This window comes from Kogia breviceps, chromosome 18, assembly GCF_026419965.1.
Source record: "Kogia breviceps isolate mKogBre1 chromosome 18, mKogBre1 haplotype 1, whole genome shotgun sequence".
NCBI lineage: Eukaryota > Metazoa > Chordata > Mammalia > Artiodactyla > Physeteridae > Kogia > Kogia breviceps.
This window is the reverse complement of record NC_081327.1, coordinates 34,975,496-34,996,049: the sequence shown is the minus strand read 5'-3', so window position 1 is coordinate 34,996,049 and position 20,554 is coordinate 34,975,496. Positions and strand designations below refer to the sequence as shown.

At 40.8% G+C, this 20,554-nt stretch overlaps 1 protein-coding gene and 1 non-coding gene across 3 annotated transcripts in view; both read left to right on the top strand.

Annotated features, from left to right (window-relative positions):
- CDH8 (cadherin 8) overlaps positions 1-20,554 on the top strand; it is a 374,358-nt gene that overhangs the window by 258,294 nt on the left and 95,510 nt on the right. The gene's annotated exons all lie outside the window — the stretch shown is intronic.
- On the top strand, positions 17,345-17,475 carry LOC131745644 (small nucleolar RNA SNORA18). The gene has a single exon (XR_009332379.1). It is a non-coding gene; the product is annotated as a small nucleolar RNA SNORA18 (small nucleolar RNA).

Genomic DNA, 20,554 nt, shown 5'->3' with positions numbered 1-20,554 from the left:
TGTAATACCCATTTATTTGCTTGAGGTTTTGAAAATACTTTTTTTTTTTTTTGGCCGTGCTGTGTGACTTCCGGGATCTTAGTTCCACGACCAGGGATGATCAGACCCAGGCCCACAGCAGTGAAAGGGCTGAGTCCTAACAACTGGGCTACCAGGGAATTCCTTGAAAATACATTTCTAAAGGGAGAAATTGGTAAAGTCCTTGTTCTCATGACACATTTTATTATTGCTTTATTATTGATCACTGTTTTATCCTGGGAGCCTGGCACAGTTGGGCTCCCAGTACATATTTGCTGGGTTAATGAATGAATAAAGGAAATAAGAATTAATACCACAAGATATTAACCTAATGATTTCTGACTCTAAACAGACACCATTGATTAATTGGTAGAAAGGATTTCTGCTTTTAATATACCCCACTTAGCTCTTTGTTAAAAGTCTTGGGCAGACAAGCACATAGCACAATGGCTTTTCTGGATTTTTTTTTTTTAACATCTTTATTGGAGTATAATTGCTTTACAATGGTGTGCTAGTTTCTGCTTTATAACAAAGTGAATCAGTTACACATATACACATGTTCCCATATCTCTTCCCTCTTGCATCTCCCTCCCTCCCACGCTCCCTATCCCACCCCTCTAGGTGGTCACAAAGCACCAGGCGGATCTCGCTGTGCTATGCGGCTGCTTCCCACTAGCTATCTATTCTACGTTTGGTAGTGTTTATATGTCCATGCCACTCTCTCACTTTGTCACAGCCTACCCTTCCCCCTCCCCATATCCTCAAGTCCATGCTCTCCATTCCCATCTTACCCCTAGGTTCTTCATGACTTTTTTTTTTTTTCTTTTTTACTTAGATTCCATATATATATGTGTTAGCATACTGTATTTGTTTTTCTCTTTCTGACTTACTTCACTCTATGACAGACTCTAGGTCCATCCACCTCACTACAAATAACTCAATTTCGTTTCTTTTTATGGCTGAGTAATATTCCATTATATATATATGCGCCACATCTTCTTTATCCATTCATCTGTTGATGGACACTTAGGTTGCTTCCATGTCCTGGCTATTGTAAATAGAGCTGCAATGAACATTTTGGTACATGACTTTTTTTTTTTTTTTCTTTTGGTGTGGTACGCGGGCCTTTCTCTGTTGTGGCCTCTTCGGTTGCGGAGGACAGGCTCCGTTCACGCAGGCTCAGCGGCCATGGCTCACGGACCCAGATGCTCCATGGCATGTGGGATCTTCCCGGACCGGGGCATGAACCTGTGTCCCCTGCATCGGCAGGTGTATTCTCAACCACTGGACCACCAGGGAAGCCCTACTCTTTTTGAATTATGGTTTTCTCAGAGTATATGCCCAGTAGTGGGATTCCTGGGTCGTATGGTAGTTCTATTTGTAGTTTTTTAAGGAAACTCCATATTGTTCTCCATAGTGGCTGTATCATTTTACATTCCCACCAGCAGTGCAAGAGTGTTCCCTTTTCTCCACACCCTCTCCAGCATTTTTTCTAGATTTTTTGATGATGGACATTCTGACCCATATGAGATGATATCTCATTGTAGTTTTGATTTGCATTTCTCTAATGATTAGTGATGTTGAGCATTCTTTCAAATGTTTGTTGGCAATCTGTATATCTTTTTTGGAGAAATGTCTATTTAGTTCTTTTGCCCATTTTTGGACTGGGTTGTTTGATTTTTTTGATATTGAGCTGCATGAGCTGCTTGTAAATTTTGGTGATTAATCCTTTGTCAGTTGCTTCATTTGCAAATATTTTCTCTCATTCTGAGGGTTGTCTTTTCGTCTTGTTTATGGTTCCCTTTGCTGTGCAAAAGCTTTGAAGTTTCATTAGGTCCCATTGGTTTATTTTTGTTTTGATTTCCATTTCTCTACGAGGTGGGTCAAAAAGGATCTTGCTGTGATTTATGTCATAGAGTGTTCTGCCTATGTTTTCCTCTAAGAGTTTGATAATTTCTGGCCTTACATTTAGGTCTTTAATCCATTGTGAGCTTATTTTTATGTATGGTGTTAGGGATTGTTCTAATCTCATACTTTTACACATACCTGTCCAGTTTTCCCAGCACCACTTATTGAAGAGGCTGTCTTTTCTCCACTGTGTTTCCTTCCCTCCTTTATCAAAGATAAGGTGACCATATGTGTGTGGGTTTATCTCTGGGCTTTCTATCCTGTTCCATTGGTCTATATTTCTGTTTTTGTGCCAGTACCATACTGTCTTGATTACTGTGGCCTTGTAGTACAGTCTGAAGTCAGGGAGCCTGATTCCTCCAGCTCCATTTGTCTTTCTCAAGATTGCTTTGGCTATTCGGGGTCTTTTGTGCTTTCATACAAATTGTGATATTTTTTGTTCTAATTCTCTAAAAGATGCCAGTGGTAGTTTCATAGGGATTGCATTGAATCTATAGATTGCTTTGGGTAGTAGAGTCATTTTCACAATGTTGATTCTTCCAATCCAAGAACATGGTATATCTCTCCATCTATTTGTATCATCTTTAATTTCTTTCATCATTGTCATAATCTTCTGCATACAGGTCTTTTGTCTCCTTAGGTAGGTTTATGCCTAGATATTTTATTCTTTTTGTTGCAGTGGTAAATGGGAGTGTTTTCTTAATTGCCCTTTCAGATTTTTCATCATTAGTGTATAGGGATGGCATAGATTTCTGTGCATTAATTTTGTATCCTGCTACTTTACCAAATTCATTGATTAGCTCTTGTAGTTTTCTGCTAGTATCTTTAGGATTCTCTATGTGTAGTATCATGTCATTTGCAAACAGTGACAACTTTACTTCTTTTTTTCCGATTTGGATTCTTTTATTTCTTTTTCTTCTCTGCTTGCTGTGGCTAAAACTTCCAAAACTATGTTGAATAATAATGGTGAGAGTGGACAACCTTGTCTTGTTCCTGATCTTAGTGGAAATGGTTTCAGTTTTTCACCACTGAGGACGATGTTGGCTGTGGGTTTGTCATATACGGCCTTTATTATTTTGAGGAAAGTTGCCTCTATGCCTACTTTCTGCACGGCTTTTATCATAAATAGGTGTTGAATTTTGTCAAAAGCTTTCTCTGCATCTATTGAGATGATCATATGTTTTTTTCCCCTTCAATTTGTTAATATAGTGTATCACGTTGGTTGATTTGCATATATTGAAGAATCCTTGCATTCCTGGAATAAACCCCACTTGATCATGGTGTATGATCCGTTTAATGTGCTGTTGGATTCTGTTTGCTAGTATTTTGTTGAGGATTTTCGCATCTATGTTCATCAGTGATATTGGCCTGTCGTTTTCTTTCTTTGTGACATCTTTGTCTGGTTTTGGTATCAGGGTGATGGTGGCCTCGTAGAATGAGTTTGGGAGTGTTCCTCCCTCTGCTATATTTTGGAAGATTTTGAGAAGGAGAGGTGCTCTACTCTAAATGTTTGATAGAATTTACCTGTGAAGCCATCTGGTCCTGGGCTTTTGTTTTTTGGAAGATTTTTAATCACAGTTTCAATTTCATTGCTTGTGATTGGTCTGTTCATATTTTCTATTTCTTTCTGATTCGGTCTTGGCAGGTTGTGCATTTCTAAAAATTTGTCCATTTCTTCCAGGTTGTCCATTTTATTGGCATAGAGTTGCTTGTAGTACTCTCACATGATCCTTTGTATTTCTGCAGTGTCAGTTGTTATTTCTCCTTTTTCATTTCTACTTCTATTGATTTGAGTCTTCTCCCTTTTTTTCTTGAGGAGTCTGGCTAATGGTTTATCAATTTTGTTTATCTTCTCAAAGAACCAGATTTTAGTTTTAGTGATCTTTGCTATGGTTTCCTTCATTTCTTTTTCATTTATTTCTGATCTGATCTTTATGATTTCTTTCCTTCTGCTAAATTTGGGGGGTTTTTGTTCTTCTTTCTCTAGTTGCTTTAGGTGCAAGGTTAGGTTGTTTATTCGAGATGTTTCCTGTTTCTTAAGGTAGGATTGTATTGCTATAAACTTCCCTCTTAGAACTGCTTTTGCTGTATCCCAAAGGTTTTGGGTCATCGTGTCTCCACTGTCATTTGTTTCTAGGTATTTTTTGATTTCCTGTTTGATTTCTTCAGTGTTCAGTTGGTTATTAAGTAGTGTATTGTTTAGCCTCCATGTGTTTGTATTTTTTACAGATCTTTTCCTGTAATTGATATCTAGTCTCATAGCGTTGTGGTCAGAAAAGATACTTGATACGATTTCAATTTTCTTAAATTTACCAAGGCTTGATTTGTGACCCAAGATATGATCTATCCTGGAGAATGTTCCATGAGCACTTGAGAAAAATGTGTATTCTGTTGTTTTTGGATGGAATGTCCTATAAATATCAATTAACTCCATATTGTTTAATGTATTATTTAAAGCTTGTGTTTCCTTATTTAATTTCATTTTGGATGATCTGTCGATTGGTGTAAGTGGGGTGTTAAAGTCCCCTACTATGAATGTGTTACTGTTGATTTCCCCTTTTACGTCTGTTAGTATTTGCCTTATGTATTGAGGTGCTCCTGTGTTGTGTGCATAAATATTTACAATTGTTATATCTTCTTCTTGGATTGACCCCTTGATCATTATGTAGTGTCATTCTTTGTCTCTTGTAATAGTCTTTATTTTAAAGTCAATTTTGTCTTATATGAGAATTGCTGCTCAAGCTTTCTTCTGATTTCCATTTGCATGGAATATATTTTTCCATCCCCTCACTTTCAGTCTGTATGTGTCCCTAGGTCTGAAGTGGGTCTGTTGTAGAAAGCATATATATGGGTCCTGTTTTTGTATCCATTCAGCCAGTCTGTGTCTTTTGGTGGGAGCATTTAATCCATTTACATTTAAGGTAATTATCGATATGTATGTTCCTATTCCCATTTTCTCAATTGTTTTGCGTTTGTTCTTGTAGGTCTTTTCCTTCTCTTGTGTTTCTTGCCTAGAGAAGTTCCTTTAGCATTTGTTGTAAAGCTGGTTTGGTGGTGCTGAACTCTCTCAGCTTTTGCTTGTCTGTAAAGGTTTTAATTTCTCCATCAAATCTGAATGAGATCCTTGCTGGGTAGAGTAATATTGGTTGTAGCTTTTTCTCCTTCATCCCTTTAAATATGTCCTGCCACTCCCTTCTGGCTTGCAGAGTTTCTACTGAAAGATCAGCTGTTAACCTTATGGGGATTCCCTTGTGTGTTATTTTGTTGTTTTTCCCTTGCTGCTTTTAATATGTTTTCTTTGTATTTAATTTTTTACAGTTTGATTAATATGTGTCTTGGCGTGTTTCTTCTTGGATTTATCCTGTATGGGACTCTGTGCACTTCCTGGACTTGATTAACTATTTCCTTTCCCATATTAGGGAAGTGTTCAACTATAATCTCTTAAACTATTTTCTCAGTCCCTTTCTTTTTCTCTTCGTCTTCTGGGACCCCTATAATTCGAATGTTGGTGCGTTTAGTGTTGTCCCAGCAGTCTCTGAGACTGTCCTCAGTTCTTTTCACTCTTTTTTCTTTATTCGGCTCTGCAGTAATTATTTCACTATTTTATCTTCCAGGTCACTTATCTATTCTTCTGCCTCAGTTATTCTGCTACTGATCCCATCTAGAGTTTTTTTTTTTTTTTCAGTACGCGGGCTTCTCACTGCCATGGCCTCTCCCATTGCGGAGCAAGGCTCCGCACGCACAGGCTCAGCGGCCATGGCTCATGGGCCCAGCCGCTCCATGGCATGTGGGATCCTCCCTGACCGGGGCACGAACCCGCCTCCCCTGCATCGGCAGGTGGACTCCCAACCACTGCGCCACCGCCACCAGGGAAGCCCTAGAGTATTTTTAATCTCATTTATTGTGTTATTCATCGTTGCTTGTTTCCTCTTTAGTTCTTCTAGGTCCTTGTTAAATGTTTCTTGTATTTTCTCTATTCTATTTCCAAGATTTTCGATAATCTTTACTATCATTATTCTGAATTCTTTTTCAGGTAGACTGCCTATTTCCTTTTCATTTGTTAGGTCTGGTGGGCTTTTACCTTGCTCCTTCATCTGCTGTGTGTTTTTCTGTCTTCCTATTTTGCTTATGTTACTGTGTTTGGGGTCTCCTTTTTGCAGGCTGCAGGTTGGTAGTTCCTGTTGTTTTTAGTGTCTGTTCCCAGTGGCTAAGGTTGGTTCAGTGGGTTGTGTAGGCTTCCTGTTGGAGGCAACTAGTGCCTGTGTTCTAGTGGATGATGCTGGATCTTGTCTTTCTGGTGGGCAGGTCCACGTCTGGTGGTGTGTTTTGGGGTGTCTATGGCCTTATTATGATTTTAGGCAGCCTCTCTGCTAATGGGAGGGGTTGTGTTCTTGTCTTGCTAGTTATTTGGCATAGGGTGTCCAGCACTATAGCTTGTTGGTCATTGAGTGAAGCTGGGTGTTGGTGTTGAGATGGAGATCTCTGGGAGATTTTCACTGTTTGATATTACATGGAGCTTGGAGGTCTCTTGTGGACCAGTGTCCTGAAGTTGCCTCTCCCACGTTAGAGGCACAGCACTGACTCCTGGCTGTAGCACCAAGAGCCTTTCATCCACATGGCTCATAATAAAAGGGAGGAAAAGTAGAAAGAAAGGAATAAAGGAAGAAACAAAGAAAGGAAGGAAGGAAGAAAGAGGATAAAATTAAATAAAGTTATTAAAATAAAAAATAATTTTTAAGAAAAAATTTTAAAGTAAAAAAAGGACAGAAAAAAATGGACGGACAGAACCCTAGGACCAATGGTGTAAGCAAAGCTATACAGACAAAATCTCACACAGAAGCACACACATACACACTCACAATAAGAGGTAAAGGGGGAAAATAATATATCTTGCTCTCAAAGTCCACCTCCTCAATTTGGAATGATCTGTTGTCTATCCAGGTTTTCTACAGATGCAGGGTATATCAAGTTGATTGTGGAGCCTTAATCGGCTGCTCCTGAGGCTGCTGGGAGGGATTTTCCCTTCCTCTTCTTTGTTCGCACAGCTGCCAGGGTTCAGCTTTGGATTTGGCCCCGCCTCTGCGTGTAGGTCGTCCGAGGGCGTCTGCCCTTTGCTCAGACAGGATGGGGTTAAAGGAGCAGCTGATTCGAGGGCTCTGTCTCACTCAGGCCGTGGTGGGGAGGGAGGGGTACGCAGTGCGGGGCGAGCCTGTGGCAGCAGAGACCAGCATGACGTTGCACCAGCCTGAGGCGTGCCGTGCGTTCTCCCGGGTAAGTTGTCCCTGGATCCTGGGACCCTGGCAGTGGCGGGCTGCACAGGCTCCCGGGAGGGGAGGTGTGGAGAGTGACCTGTGCTCGCACACAGGCTTTTTGGTGGCGGCAGCAGCAGCCTTAGCGTCTCATGCCCGTCTCTGGGGTCCGCGCTGACAGCCCGGGCTTGCACCCGTCTCTGGAGCTTGTTTACGCCGTGCTCTTAATACCCTCTCCTCGCGCCCCAGGAAACAGAGGCAAGAAAAAGTCTCTTGCCTCTTCGGCAGGTCCAAACTTTTTCCCGGGACTCCCTCCCGGCCAGCTGTGGTGCACTAGCCCCTTCAGGCTGTTTTCACTCTGCCAACTCCAGACCTTTCTCTGGGATCCGACTGAAGCCCGAGGCTCAGCTCCCAGCCCCGCCCGCCCCGGCGGGTGAGCAGACAAGCCTCTCGGGCTGGTGAGTGCTGGTCGGCACCGATCCTCTGTGCGGGAATCTCTCTGCTTTGCCCTCGGCACCCTGTTGCTGCGCTCTCCTCCGTCGCTCCGAAGCTTCCACCCGCAAAGGGGCTTCTAGTGTGTGGGAACCTTTCCTCCTTCACGGCTCCCTCCCACTGGTGCAGGTCCCGTCCCTATTCTTTTGTCTCTGTTTATTCTTTTTTCTTTTGCCCTACGCAGGTACATGGGGCGTTTCTTGCCTTTGGGGAGGTCTGAGGTCTTCTGCCAGCGTTCGGTGGGTGTTCTATAGGAGCAATTCCACGTGTAGATGTATTTCTGATGTATTTGTGGGAAGGAAGGTGATCTCCGCGTCTTACTCTTCCGCCATCTCCCCAGCTCTCCTCTGGATTTTTTAAAGTCATTCTTTCCTGAGTGATTGAAGCTGAGGCATAAGGGGCAGGGATGACTATGTTCTCCTTGTATGAAAATTGTGGGGCACTGACTGTGCTCAAAAGGAAGAATTCCATAGAATATTAACCAATCTAAGGTCAGAGACAGAGACCATGAGAAAGGTGCTGGCAGAGACGAGCCTCCGGTCCTCTCACTTTCTCCCCAAGGAGCCAGGCTTCTGATCTAAGAACCTTTATTTCTCTTCCCTCTGAGAGCCTGAGGCAAGCCCTGAATTATGCCAGCCCACACTTCATTACCCAACGAGCCCATTTATCGTTTAATCTGATCTGTATTGAACAAGTGGAAGCAGGTTACAAAGCAGCAAAGCCTAAAGAATGAAAGTGCAGCATGTTTTCTGATTACAGGACTCCCTATTCCGGAGCTTATAAGTCAGGGCTGAAAATAGATGCCAATTCCATCTCTGATCCACCCCCACCCACCTAGCATTTCAGTGCCAGGTCAGGTGGCCCTTTTAGCCAGATGGTAGAATTCTGAACTATGATAACTTGATTCCATCTAATTTGGGGTGGCAGGGCATTGGTCACTCTACACCCTCACTTATGATATGGATACTTTCTTGTTCCTGGAGTATCTATAGGACAAGGGTTCACCCCACGTGATGCCCAAAGTCAAGGGTTATGCTGTTTGTCACAAAGAAGCAAGGAAGTAGAATGTAAAGAAACTGTCTCTAAGGCATGCATTGAAACTCTAAATATTATTTACTTAAAAAGCATATAATTTGGAGTAGGGTGGGATCTCTCCATCGGATGGGAGAGACAGTCTTCTCTGGGAAGATCTTTGTGGATGGTATATTTTCATCAGGGTCATAAAGCAACAGTAGGCTTTTGTCAGAGATGTATTTCCAAACTAACAAACGTCTTGATCAAGAGGAGAAGAGCATAGAATATCTTCTGAAGATTAGAGAACTCAGGAGAGAAAAGAATATATGGTTGGAAAGTTAAGTATGGAAAATTATGATTGCCTTTGGATGCCAGGTACAGGAAATGATCTTATTCTCTGTGTCAGAGGGGCCCATCAAATACATAGAAATATCAAAATAAGGGAAATGTGTGGCTCAGAATATTAGCATTCCAGATTTAGGAGTAGAATAGGTTATGAGTGGAACAGAGAGCCTACAACCTGGAGAATGAGAAGGGGGAGAACACGGCTATGATGGTGGCTCAGAATCGCCCAGAGAGCTTGTTAAAACATAGATTCCTGGGCCACAGAATCTGTATTTCTAATAAGTTCCCACGTGAGGCTGATGCTGCTGGCCCAGGGCCTGCACTTGGAGAACCACTGCTACAACCCCTGCAGTCCTGATTCAGAGTAAAACTGAAGCTGCGTTAGAAATGGAGTTTGAATGAACAGGAATTGGCATCTGGCTAAAACTAATGAGCAGCAAGGAAACTGATGGAGGCTGTAAACCTTGGTGACGAGGATGAAAGTAATGATACAATTAAGAGTTACTGCTTACTGTATGCGAGGCAACGTTCTAGCCCTTCTTGCGCCCTTTATCCATTTAATCCTCACAACAGTTCCATAAATTGGTACCACCAGTCTCTCATCTCACAAAGAAAGCTAAGATACCAAACTTCAAGCTCTCCATGTTTAGGTGGCTAAGTCTGAATTTGATCCTAGGTTTGTCTGACTCTTCAGCCCAATCTCTGACAATTAAGCCTGCATCCTCTCCTAGTGATAGCCTAGTTGCTCCTGAGACACATCATGATTCATGTTCACAAGTCAGAAAATGGAAAAGATGGTCCATCCTGCCAAAGTTTAAGAGTTCACGGCCTTCCTTTGACTAGCTCTTCATAAAACAGGTTAGAACACAATGGGATGTCACTGATAGGCATTTTTCCCCACTGAAAGGGTGGGAGGAGGTCCAGCTGGGGATAATGAATCTAAAGTTTGCATCTGTGAACTACCTGTTCCAGGGGAATTTGGATTTTTAGGAACCTCCAGTTCCTAAATTTAAAACAAATTAAAGGGGCTCCTTATATTGAAGTTTGAATGCTCCTGCAATCCACTGAGATAAGGGTGGAATGATAATGAAGTCTGCTCCGCACACCTGCTGTTATAATTTGACAATGAATGATTAATGATAGGCTGAAGAAGGGAGACATGGAATAAAACCATGGATGACAAATGTGGAAGGAAAAAGTGTCGACTATGCAGCCAAAAAAATATGAATTCCAACCTAGTTTACATGAACAACAACCTACTTGAACATCAGTAGTTTGCTTGATCAATCTAATGTGTTTATTTATTGGTTAAAAGGAAACTGTAATACTCAGTAGGGAACTAAAACTCACCTGGTTGATAGAGAATATATATGCATATATAATATTATATTTCTGTAATTAATATAGATTACATTAATATAATCATCACATATTATACATATTTATTATTATTTAATACGGTATAATATAAATATATTCTCTGTATCTGTTTTTAGCAATGGCAATAATAATAAAAGCCTCATCACCTGTTCTTTCAGGTGGACTATTGTGAGCTTGATGTTTAAGAGACACTGACTTAAAAAAAAAGACACTGACTTTTTAGAACATTCTCTGTCTTGACTTTAACTGTTTTGTTTAGTAAAACAAACAATTCTAATGCGCTATGAAGAAAATCTGTGTTTGTAAAAAATGTTCTATTTAGCATATATATATATATATTTTTTTTTTTTTTTTTTTTTTTTTTTTTCCTAGCTCTTAAATAAGGCTTGTCTTTAGGTTGTGTTTTAGGCACGGCACAGTATCTAAATTTCATTGCTGGTTAATATTTGAGTATCTCTGGATATAAAAATACCCACACTGAGCCAGCATTTGATTTCCTGCTGAATTGTTTTTCACATTTTCAATATAATTATGTAGCAGTTACAAAGAAACAAAGACTGAACTCCACAGAATACCAGAATACAACAAATCCACATTTGTTTATTTAAGAAATGATGTAAAAAGCATGGAAGACAGAACTGATATGTTGGGTGACTTCTCAGGGAAACTGATAACCTAAAATAAATCTGAAAATATCTGGATATTTATCAGAAGTGATTGGTTAGGCATGGGTTGAAAAAGGCATTTAGATGTTCTACAAATGGCCTCTGGCATATAAATAGGAGACCTTAGTGAAAATGGCAAATACTGAATTAGACATCTTTATTTTGGTCTCTGAATGATTGATTTTGTCCCTTGTAGTCTCCATCTTCAAGAGTTAAGATCTAATAAATTAGTCAGTAAATGTACCAAATGACTGTTGACTGAGCACACAAAACCTTAGTGAGTCGAACACATTTCTGCACCTCTATACTAGACACTATGGTCACATGTTGTTAAAGACATAGTTCCCGGCCTGGAGGCGGGGCTTCTGCAGTAGGGAGATAACTGCTGGACCACAAGCGGGTTGTCTAATGGAAGGAGACAGAACACATCCTAACAACACATACGAGGAAGAAATTAGCTCTGTATGGTGCCTTCTCTAGTGTCCCTAGGGGTCAAGTGCAATGCTGTAGTGGGACAAGTGAAGAGTTAGAGCAAGAATGTTGCAGGTGAAGAGAATAGCATGAATCCACCCAGGATGTTTTGAGAATTTTGTGATGAAAGAGGGAATTGTTGATTTTGGCTTGTTTCAGTCATGGTTATGGGAGCCTCCACTGTATGCGCACTTATTTCCACGTGGACCTTTCTGGTGTGCTTTTTAGCCAACAGGAAAATAAAAATGAACACCCAAGGTATATTGTCTGGTTGTAGAAAGGCTGGAGAAGCTCACTGGTCTTTGGACATCATAGGAATTACGATTTGGGAAAGTTGCATAGATGCATACAGAGCAACTCTCCTACGATCTCCTTTGATTCAGCGCCTAGATCTGTTAAATTTAATAATGTCTCTGTGTGGCAATCAAGGCAAACTAGAATTTGAGATGCTACCTAATTCCAGGCAGAATGATAGTCACCACTGTGTGCAAACATTTGTTTCATTCACTTCTTATAACAGCTTGGGATGGACACATGCTCAGCATTGTTTCAGAAATACATGAAATGAAATCCGAGGAAGTCAGGGAATGTGTATGAGGTCACAGATCTAATACTATGAGGTTCAAATCCACCAGGTTTAATTACCAAAGCCTGAACTCTCTACTCTTTGGTGCTACTAATTATGACAGATGGGCAAACAGGGCAAACACCCTTGAAAAATATTAATCTCTGTACAAATGTGTCATTAAATGCCAGGCTTTGTGCTGGGCACTATACGTTCGGGAAGAAAAAAATCAGGGAATTAAATTGCTGATAGTCTACTTGGGATAAAAATCATAAAAATAAAAGTTATATAAGGTAGTATGTTTATTTTATTCGGCATAGTTTTGCCAAGAAACTTGGCTCATCTATACCTTCACATGAATATTTTTGTCCTTTTTTTTTTTTTTTTTTAGCAGTATGCGGGCCTCTCACTGCTGTGGCCTCTCCCGCTGCGGAGCACAGGCTCCGGACGCGCAGGCGCAGCGGCCATGGCTCACGGGCCCAGCCGCTCCGCAGCATGTGGGATCTTCCCGGACCGGGGCACGAACCCGTGTCCCCTGAATCGGCAGGTGGATTCTCAACCCCTGCGCCACCAGGGAAGCCCTGTCCTTCTTCTTAATGGACACATACTGTAATGATTGTGTCTAAAATAGGAACAACTAATTTTAAGAGGCAAGGAGCTGGGTATGATAAATCCATTCAGGAAACATAGGTTCAATTCTTGGACCTATCATAATGGTACTTCTGGACCCGAGTTCTCTTTAGCCTGTGGATAAAATGAGAGCATCACTAAGTTCTCATCCATCTCGGGTTGATGGATCTTCCTTGGCTGCAACATAATATGATAATGAAGAGCACAGGTTTGGGGACAGAAAGATATGGGGTTGTAAGCTAACTACAATACCTGTAACTCCTGTGATGTTAGGAAAAGCGCTTATCCTTTCTAAGCCTCTTTTTCATCATTTGTAAGGTGTACATAATACCATTTTTCTATAGTGTTGTATGCTTCACCTACCATAGTCCCTAGTCTTAAAAAAAAATCATAGAATGGTTGAAATATACAGGGGAACATGTCGGGGAAGCAAAAATCTTTAATCCTTTAAAACAGCATATTCAAAGTATGGTCTAGCGTAAAGTCTTTTAGGGGTTCCGTGAGGTCACAGTGTGTTTATAATAATACACAGATGCTATTTGCCTTTTTCTCTCTCATGTTCTCACATGTGAGAGTGGAGTTTTCCAAAGGCTACATGACATGTGTTGGTATCATTGCTCAATGGCTAATGAAATATGTGTGTGTGTGTGTGTGTGTATTATTTTGTTTTAAAAATTAGTTGTGATTTCTAGTTGGTAAATATTGAGATATAAGCTAGTAACATGTTTTTATAAATAAAAACTTTTTGATTTCTTCAGTTATTTTTAAGTGTACAAGGAGGCCCTGAGACCAAACTGTGTAAGAACCATGGCCTTAGGAAGGCATTTATCTTCTCTATTAGTTTGAGATATAGTAACAGCAAAAAGTATTGCTGTATCTTAGATATCATGTTGATAAAATAATTTATCACCAGCAAAATGTAGGTTGGATATTGAAAGAAGTAATGTGTATAACATCTTTCATAGGATTCTTGGTATAGTATAGAGAGTAAGAGCTCACTAAATGTTGGTCATTGTTAAGAGCAGAATGAAAATGAAGTTATCCTCAGTGGAAATAGATTGACATTATAATTGACATTTCTAGGGTCTCATCAAATGAGGCTGCCTTCTTTAGAGACAGCATTCTGTCAGAACAGATCAAGACTTGCCTTCTGCTAAATCCCGGGTATTGTTATTCTTTCAGAGAGGCATATGAGCAGGAATAGGGAATTAAGTATGTCACAGAGATAAAGGGGTGGGGGAGCCCATCCAGGTCTTCCAGGGAGTGACACCCTGGTATAAGGACCAAGCCTGATGTGCTCTTTCAGGACCAGCCCCGCCTCTGGAAATAGGCGGATTAACAGAGCACAGGGCTGCCAGGATTTAAATTGCACATCTAACTCCCATTCCTCTCACTCCATGTTTTTTCAAGCCAAATTTTGTGACTATTTTATTCAATTTTAGAAACGCTGCAGTAAAATATGCTGGCGTAGCTGATGATAATAATAATGACAACAACAACTATCATTCCGTCGTTTCTTGAACCTACTTTGCTCAGAGCTTGACGCAGCATTCTGAGTAGTCACCCCTGTATTTTACAAAACTTTCCATTGTGGTTAGAAATTATAGTATCTACGTTGTGCAAATGAGAAAATCAGATAGCTGTTGTGTGTCTTTAAGCTTTAAGGACTTTACAGCTAGTACTTGGTGGAGCCAAACTTTGAACCCACGTTTGTCTGACACCAGAACCTCTGCCTTAACCATCGCGCCACACTGCAAAGCCTTTGGCGGACATTTTATTTGCACTGTGAATTCATGTATCCACATTCTTGTTAAGCAAGTGTCTTCCATGGGCTTGGCTAATGCATGTCTGTGCTGAAGCACCATTCTCTTCAGGAACGTGCTGACAGAATAAAGTTTCTGTTCCCACAAAGCTGAGGACAAAACCCTAAATTTCAGTGAATGTAGCAAGGTGAATGAGACTTTGGAAAATTTATTCATGACAGTGAGGCTCTTGCCAGATAAGGATAACTTTGGCCTCCAGATTTCATTTCTGCTAGTAATAGGAATTCCTTACATTTCTATTTTTATATTATATATTTTGTAAACTGATTCTTTATTCTTTACAACATTGAAGCCTGAAAACAACAATATGAAAATAAGCCAGGGCTTACTGTTGTTTCTCAAGATCATTCTGCTAGACAGTGTAAAGTCATTCTGTAACCCTAAGACTTTTCATGGATTTGTAATTAGCATGTGCTTCACTAATATTCATTTTGCAAGAACAGTTATGTACCGTATCGATTCTGGTAATACAAACTGTGAGGATGGTAACAATAATACCACCTCTTGGTCACTCTGTGTATTACCATCAATTCTATGGAGTAGCTATTTTACCTAGGAACTGTATAAAGAGTGTCACACACACTTATAAATCAGGCAGAAATCATCTTGGTAAACACCTTGAAAAGTGTTAGCACATCAGAAGAAATCGAACTGAGAACGAGCACGTTTCCACTGTCTTCAAGGGAGCAAGATGGCTGCTGCTGCCCTGCTCCTTATAGAGTGCCCGTCCTCTCACCTCTCTGCAGACTGTCTTCTCCAAAGCACATAAATGCATCCCTGCAGTTGTGCATGCTTGAGGCTCAGAAGTGTGATCCTGTTTTTTTTTTTTTTTTTTTTTTTTTTGTGGTACGCGGGCCTCTCACTGTTGTGGCCTCTCCCGTTGCGGAGCACAGGCTCCGGACGCGCAGGCTCAGCGGCCATGGCTCACGGGCCCAGCCGCTCCGCGGCATGTGGGATCTTCCCGGACCGGGGCACGAACCCGTGTCCCCTGCATCGGCAGGCAGAGTCTCAACCACTGTGCCACCAGGGAAGCCCTGTGATCCTGTTTTTAAGGTGCCAGGATAATGCTGGCCTGAAGCTCCTCTTCATACCATAAGTAACCTGCATGGACAAAAGACTATTAACTTTCCTTAGTACAATAAATATTGAGATAAGAGACTGTTAAGTGAATAGATTATATTATCTTCATTTTATAATATTGAGATATATGGAGGTAATTTCCTCAAGATCACTGAATGAGCACTTTCTAAAAGTAAAATGTCTACCAAGTCTGTCTTTCTACATCAGTAGACCATATTCAAGTTAATAGCACATGGACTCCTTGCAAATAACTAAACTTATCCTGGATGTAGAGTCTCTCTTCTCTCTCTGACTCCTTTCTCTCCTTCCATGGAATCAGCCTTGCGTTTCTCAAAGGAATACAGCTAATTTTAAAAGTTCAGGGCTTCCCTGGTGGCGCAGTGGTTAAGAATCTGCCTGCCAATGCAGGGAACACGGGTTCGAGCCCTGGTCCGGGAAGATCCCACATGCCGTGGAGCAACTAAGCCCGTGCGCCACAAGTACTCAGCCCACGCGCCTAGAGCCCATGCTCCGTAACAAGAGAAGACACCGCAACGAAAAGCCCGCACACCACAACGAAGAGTAGCCCCCGCTCGCTTCAACTAGAGAAAGGTCGTGCACAGCAACGAAGACACAACGCAGCCAAAAATAAACAAATAAAATTAATTAATTAAAATAAATAAATAAAATGTTTATATCGGTCTATTGCTGAAGTACTGGGCCAAGCCAGATGTGAATTTCAGACCTTGTTTCATATTTGAAAATAATAAAGTTACTTTCTTTCTTATCATAGTTAAAGCCTAGAAGGCAGAAAACAGTAGAACTCTCCTGCATTAATGCGAGAGCATTTTTAAACAGTTAGATGCCTATAATGCGTGATGTCAAAACATCTGGCAGCAGAAATGAAAAATTAAATCAACTGGAATTTATCCACATACAGCTGAGCAACAGACGTGGGGGAAAGGCTGGATGAGTATCTCAACTAATTTTGATAAATTTCAGGAGCAATAAACCCTGATTGTCTATTTATTAAGTCTTTGGAACCATGGGTCTAATGATAGTAATCCCATCTGAAGGTTGGGTGCCAACTGAAGTGTCAGCTTGCAGCATTTGAAGATCATCCCTTTCTTGGTTTCTTAATTCTCAGATGTCTTTTTTTTTTTTTTTCTGAAAAATTGTTTAGTTTCTCAGATCTGTTTGAGATTTAGGCATTTGATTTAAGCACTTGATTCAAACAACGAAAAGCTCTTTAAAAATCACATTATTCCTGCATTCTTATATCTGCCTTACTCACCAAGGTTGGTAGGGTTATAGTTCTACTGGAAATTTTATTTGAAGAATCCAGTAGAATAATGATGATGATCTCTTAATTTATCCAGCTTACAGCTCTTTACATGTGTTTCATTAATCTTTGCAGCATTTCTCTGAAGTATGTAAAGGGCAAGTATTATTAGACCCATTTTTCAAGTGTAGAAAACAAGATAAAATGAGATAGAAAATCATTTTCCTAGGATAGCAATAAGAGCCTTGACCACATCACCTCATATATGTAGTTGCGGTATTGCTTTGAAAACGTGACAAATACTGCTAGCTAGTTAATTTACTTGGAAATTATTTCTTAAACTTGTAAGGTGAGTTATTAGTGTGTGTGTGTATAGATCTGTATCTGTATTCTGAGGGGAAGAGGAAAGGGAATTGTTTCTACACATTACAATAAGCATTGGAGTTGAGGTCTATCCTAGTGAGGCTTTTCCTATAGACCTACATCGTTGGAAATGCCTCACAGAATATCTATGTGGTTTCTTTTACTCACAGAACTAGGTGTTAAATCTGTGGGAAAGAACTACAAGACAGAGCTGCTAAATAAACTATGAAAAACCTAACAATCAAACTTTTTAATCGTAGGTATCAGCATATCCCAAAGATCTGTACTATTCTAGGGTGTGATAGCTTAGAAATTAATATGATTTGAACTTAATGAATGTTTAGAGGGTGTCTAAAATTCAGAACCAGGCAGATCCATCTCCTCTGACCCTGAACATGGCCCTAAAGTAAATTGCTTGAGGAAACTGGATCCTAAAGATTACAGGTGGAGAATTTTTGAAGTGTGTCCATATTCCATTGGCTATCGAAGAAGCCTGACTAAAAGAATTGTGGATGACTTGACATGACAACTGTGGATTGAGCAAAAAGTTCTTTTTGGAAGGGCTGTCTTGAAGATTATGACTCAAACATTGGAGGAACTAAGGTGCTTGGCAGTGGAAGGAATCAGGATGTGTGAAATTCCTTAAAAATGTATTGACTTTAAATAATTTTGCCTATGTTACACATAATTTAAAAAACCCTTTACACTTTCTGTAAAATACATAAGCATTGGAGAACTGAGAACTAATTTAAATTAGTCAATCTCCTGGTCTCTGTCATGCCACCTATTACCTTCACCCTGTCAGTTTTCTCTACCTTTCCTCCCCAAAGCTCATGACACAACAGACTGTGAAGACAGAGAATCTTTGGTGTACTTCGTTCAGTGTGGAGACAAGACAAAATGTACAGCAACATTAATCAGACAGTTTATGGACGCGTATAATGGTTATTATGCTGTGTCAGTAATTGGATGTGAATGGTTAGCGATTCATGTAGTTGGTAGTAATTAGCCTTACTTTTCCAAAGATAAACTGAGCACATTTGGAGCCATCTGTGGAGAAAGACAGGAAAAGCGCTGAAGTTGGGTAGTGAGTGCTCTTTGATTTGAATCTAAAACCCATTCCTGACCTCTTTTCAATGCCCTTTCCTGCTTCTGTCATCAAAGAAAGGAATTGTGGGAAGATAGCATTCTGTTTGAATTCTGTCTAGGCCACATATGCGTCGTGTGACTACGGGAAAGTCCCTCCATGTTTCTGAGCTTCAGCTTCCTTCTCTGTGAAATGTGAATGATAATATCAACATCGCAGGAATGTTGAATGATCTAAAGTAGAGAAGGCACCTAGTTGGCACCTCGCATGATGCCTGGTACATTGAAATTGACAGTTATATTAGATGTATTCATTCATTTGATTGTTATAGTATATTGTTCACCCTAAATTATTCATCTTTGAATTTCCAGGGGCTAGCAGAGACTAGAGTATAAGGCTCAATGATACTAGTTGCTTTTTTTTTTTTTTTTTTTTTTTTTTTTTCGGTATGCGGGCCTCTCACTATTGTGGCCTCTCCCGTTGCGGAGCACAGGCTCCCGACGCACAGGCTCAGCGGCCATGGCTCACGGGCTTAGTTGCTCCGCGGCATGTGGGATCTTCCCGGACCAGGGCACGAACCCGTGTCTCCTGCATCGGCAGGCGGACTCTCAACCACTGCGCCACCAGGGAAGCCCACTAGTTGCTATTATTAATGAGGGTCTACCTTGCTCCATTAGCCGTGTGCTTTGCTGTTACAGATATAACTTTGTTTATTTATTATTCCACTTCTAAAGATTCTACAAAATATGCAGAATCCTAGTCTATGCTCTAGCAGCTTTGAAGCATTTTCTAGCTATGCCTCCCTACTTATTTGGCAAAAAGGATTAAAAAAAAACTACACCTCCGCCTGAAGTCCCTAAACCATCTACTCAATCTGAATATTGCTATTTTCTTGAAGTTAAACCCTAGACATCAAAATGATAACTGATTTTTTATGCTGTCAGTTGTGCATTCAGATAACACTTGGTTCTGCCAGCGACTTCCACAGAATTGAAGTTTAGAAGCTAAACAGGCAGAAAATCCAGTCAGAGACAATCAGAGGTTTCCCTTTCAACTCTACCTCCCAATAGTATTATTTTACAGCTAATGTGCACTCTGTCGACTTGTAGTCTGTGCCTTGTGTTACACATGGAAGGATCAGTGGGGGGCCTTGGGGAGGAGGAGGGCAAGAGCACACAGACGCTCTGCAGTCCTGAAACCAGAACATCCTGGGTGGTGTATCTGAGGTTCCTGTTATGAGCTTAGTGTCTAGAAAGTAATATGGTCAAAACTGCCTGAGTGAATGATAATATCTATTCTGATTCTGGAATGTGTGTCTGCGGTTCAGACACTCCCTGTTGTCAACAGCTGGAAACCAGAACTGGCGCACGGGAGCTGGACTAACAGGTGAAGGAAGACTGGACAGTTTAGCGTCGTGCTTGTGAACGTAGGCTCGGGAGGGATCCAGACCAGAAGGATCTTTTCTGTTGTCCCTTTATGTACTGTGCGAGCTCAGATCCTAGGTAGGCTCCTTCTAAGATGTGTGATCTTGGGCAACTTGTTGAATATCCCTGCCCCAGCAGGAAGCTGGGGCCCAAATGTTCTCACTGTCACTAGAAACGAAGCTGTATTTTCATGGGATGCACATAGTAGTTGTTCAGCAAATACACTAAGGCACCACTTCTTAAGCTTTTCTGTCCCTGTGAGTTAACTGGAGATCTTGTAAAAAGGCAGATTTGGATTCTCTAAGTCTGGAGTACAGATTCTGCATTTCTCATAAACTTGCAGATGATGCTGATGCTACCGGTCAGTGGAGTAAATATGAGGAGCAAGGCTCTATTTCGTGTATGTTTCATAGTTATCACAAAACGAAACTCTAGGCTAGTGTTTCTCAGAGTTCAGCATGCATCACACCCACCCGGAGGTGGTTACCGAAGCGCAGATTGCTTGTGCTTCACTGGGTCTGAGAATTTGCGTATTTAACAAGTTTCCGAGTGACAGTCATGCTGCAGTGTGTACCGTAAATGGAGAAGCACTGACCTAGGCGAGTTCCTCCCTTATTGGAAAACTTCTGTTAATAGTTTTGAAAACCATATTTGGTTTTTCAGTCTTAGGTAGATGATGATCATCAGGAAGTATTTATTTATTTATGTATTTATTTAATATAATTGTATATTTGTATGCAGCTGTAAATAGAGAGTTCCTGTGCACCCTTTATACAGCT